Here is a 2,257-nt window from a genome sequence, read left to right as displayed (position 1 = left end):
AAGTCTATAATAAAAGAATTTCTTTGAGTGGAGAGAGGTAAAATCAAAGTACAGAATAAAAACATTTTAAATAAATGTATTAGAACATAAGATATTAAGATGACTATTAAGGACACTATAGCCCTGGCCAGTGTCCTTCAGTGGTCAGAGTGTCAGCCGTGCACTAAAATGGTCCCAGGTTCGATTCTGGTCAAGGGCATGTACTTGGGTTGTGGGCACATCCCCGGTAGGAGATGTGCAGGAGGCAGCTGATCGATGTTTCTCTCTCATCGATGTTTCTAACTCTCTATCTCTCTCCCTTCCTCTCTGTAAAAAATCAATAAAATATATTTTAAAAAAAAGAAATCACAGTTAATTCCACCAAACCGTGCCTACTGTGTTGCATGCCCTGTACTATGTGCCACGGGTAAGTAAGTGAGGCCATAAGCAACCCAGGCTATGTCCTCAGGAAGCCCCTAGTCTAAGAGGAGAGAAAAAGCCACGGGAGCATTTGAGTAGACTGCGGTCAGCACCACAGGGCTGGACAGCGGCAAAGAGCGCGCAGGTTTTCAGAAGGAAGATGAAGTCTGGGCCAGGTGGGGAGGTCTAGGAAGCTTTCATGGGCGAGATGGCAATAACAGAACACTCGTTATGCACCAAGGACAACCAACTGATCCTGGAGTGCGGGGAGGGAGGAGTGCTACGGGTAGGTCTGGGAGGTAAGGCAGCAGGTGCCCTGGCAAAGGCATGGACCGAAACGGCTGGATGGACAAAGAAACATTCTGGGATGTGAATCATACAGTAGAATGGCAAAAGAGGCAGCTGTAAATAGGGAAGCCGAGCCCCCCCCACACACACACACACAAATCTGTGTTGTCCTTTAGGATCCCCAAGGCCCTATCCTCCTCTCCATCTCAAGCAATTCTTGCCCGATGGGGAAACGGCACCCCAGCAGGGAAGCCCAAGGTCACTCACTGGAGATAATGCCCAGGACTCTCCCCTTCCACCTGCCCGAAGGGGGAGAGCTCTGGTTTCCTGGTTACTGAGACTGGGGTTGGAGACCTAAGGGAAATGGGAGGGGAGCCTTTCTGTCAGGTGCACCCCCACCACAGAGCCCAGCCCAATCCTCGCTGTGCCATGTGAGTTCTCTGGGCCTCTTTTGCTGGGTATGATGATAAAATCTGCCTCACCAAGTTGCAAGGGTGAAAGGAGACAATACTCCAGAGCAGCGGTCGCCAACCTTTCGGACCTCACTGACCACCAGTGGTCCACGGACCACCGGTTGGTGACCGCTGCTCCAGAGTACTGTGACTAGACCACAGATGTCCTCCTCACTGTGCGGACATGTGACATTGCTTCCTCCTCCTTCCCCCAACTCCAGGCTCCAACGATGACTGCTCCAGGACTGATAGATCTAGCCCAGAACTGGCCAGATGCAGGTCCGGTGAGGGTGGCACTAAAGGGCCTGGCTTTGGCCCAGGGGGCAGTCTCCCCCAGGAGCACCTACTCCTTATACCACACCACACCCTGAGGAGGGACGTGGACACAGGCCTTTTGGGGTCCTTCTCCTTGACAAAGAGCATCCAACTGAGAACTAGCCCCAGTACCATGTCTGGAGCAAGAGGAACATGGGGCAAAGGGGAGGGGGCTGTGTGCGAAAGACCCTGGCCCCAAGACTCTGCCTGCCACTGTGTGACCTTGAGTCAATTACTTTCCCTCTCTGGGCCTGGGTAGCCTCATCCGTCAATGGGGGTGGAAGACTGGGCTCCACTTTTCCAGCCATAATCAATAGTCTGGGAGAACCTGGGGGGACTTCCCCCACACCCGAAGGTGGGGAACCCTAAGGCCCCTGTGTCCTCCACCTCACCCTCCACCCGGGGGTCCCCAGCTCCCGGGAGGGGGAGGGCTGGGGCGCGAATGCAGCATCCCCGGTGCTCAGCGCCCTGCCATTGGCTGGAGATGATCTCACCGCCTCCCAGCCTGCGCGTGCCTGATTGGCCGGCGCCGGGATGCTGCGCTCAGCCGCGGCCGTCGTTCAGGCGGGCTCGGAGCGTGTGTGAGCCCGGGGAGCGCAGAGGTGATGCGCCCGGCGTCCCCCAGGGACCCGGGAGGCAAAAGCGCGGAGACCCGGGTCAGAGCCTCTTCCCACCAGCCGGCGCCCACGAGGCCCTTCTAGTTCCCCTGGTCTCCTAGCCCCGAGCAAAGCCACCCCAGAGGATGCTCCGCAGAGAGGCGGGTCCGGGTCCTCCCCTCCACCCCCTTCCGTTTAACCCTTTCG

The 2,257-nt window shown here is 56.3% G+C and overlaps 1 protein-coding gene across 1 annotated transcript in view; it reads right to left on the bottom strand.

The window, feature by feature from the left end:
• The window catches only part of SH2D3C (SH2 domain containing 3C), a 40,729-nt gene that overhangs the window by 10,379 nt on the left and 28,093 nt on the right, over positions 1 to 2,257 (bottom strand). The window lies entirely within an intron of this gene.

The sequence above is a fragment of the Myotis davidii genome, unplaced genomic scaffold (genome assembly GCF_000327345.1).
Source record: "Myotis davidii unplaced genomic scaffold, ASM32734v1 scaffold142, whole genome shotgun sequence".
Lineage (NCBI taxonomy): Eukaryota > Metazoa > Chordata > Mammalia > Chiroptera > Vespertilionidae > Myotis > Myotis davidii.
Note: the sequence above shows the minus strand (reverse complement) of the source record. Positions and strands in the feature narration are given on the sequence as shown.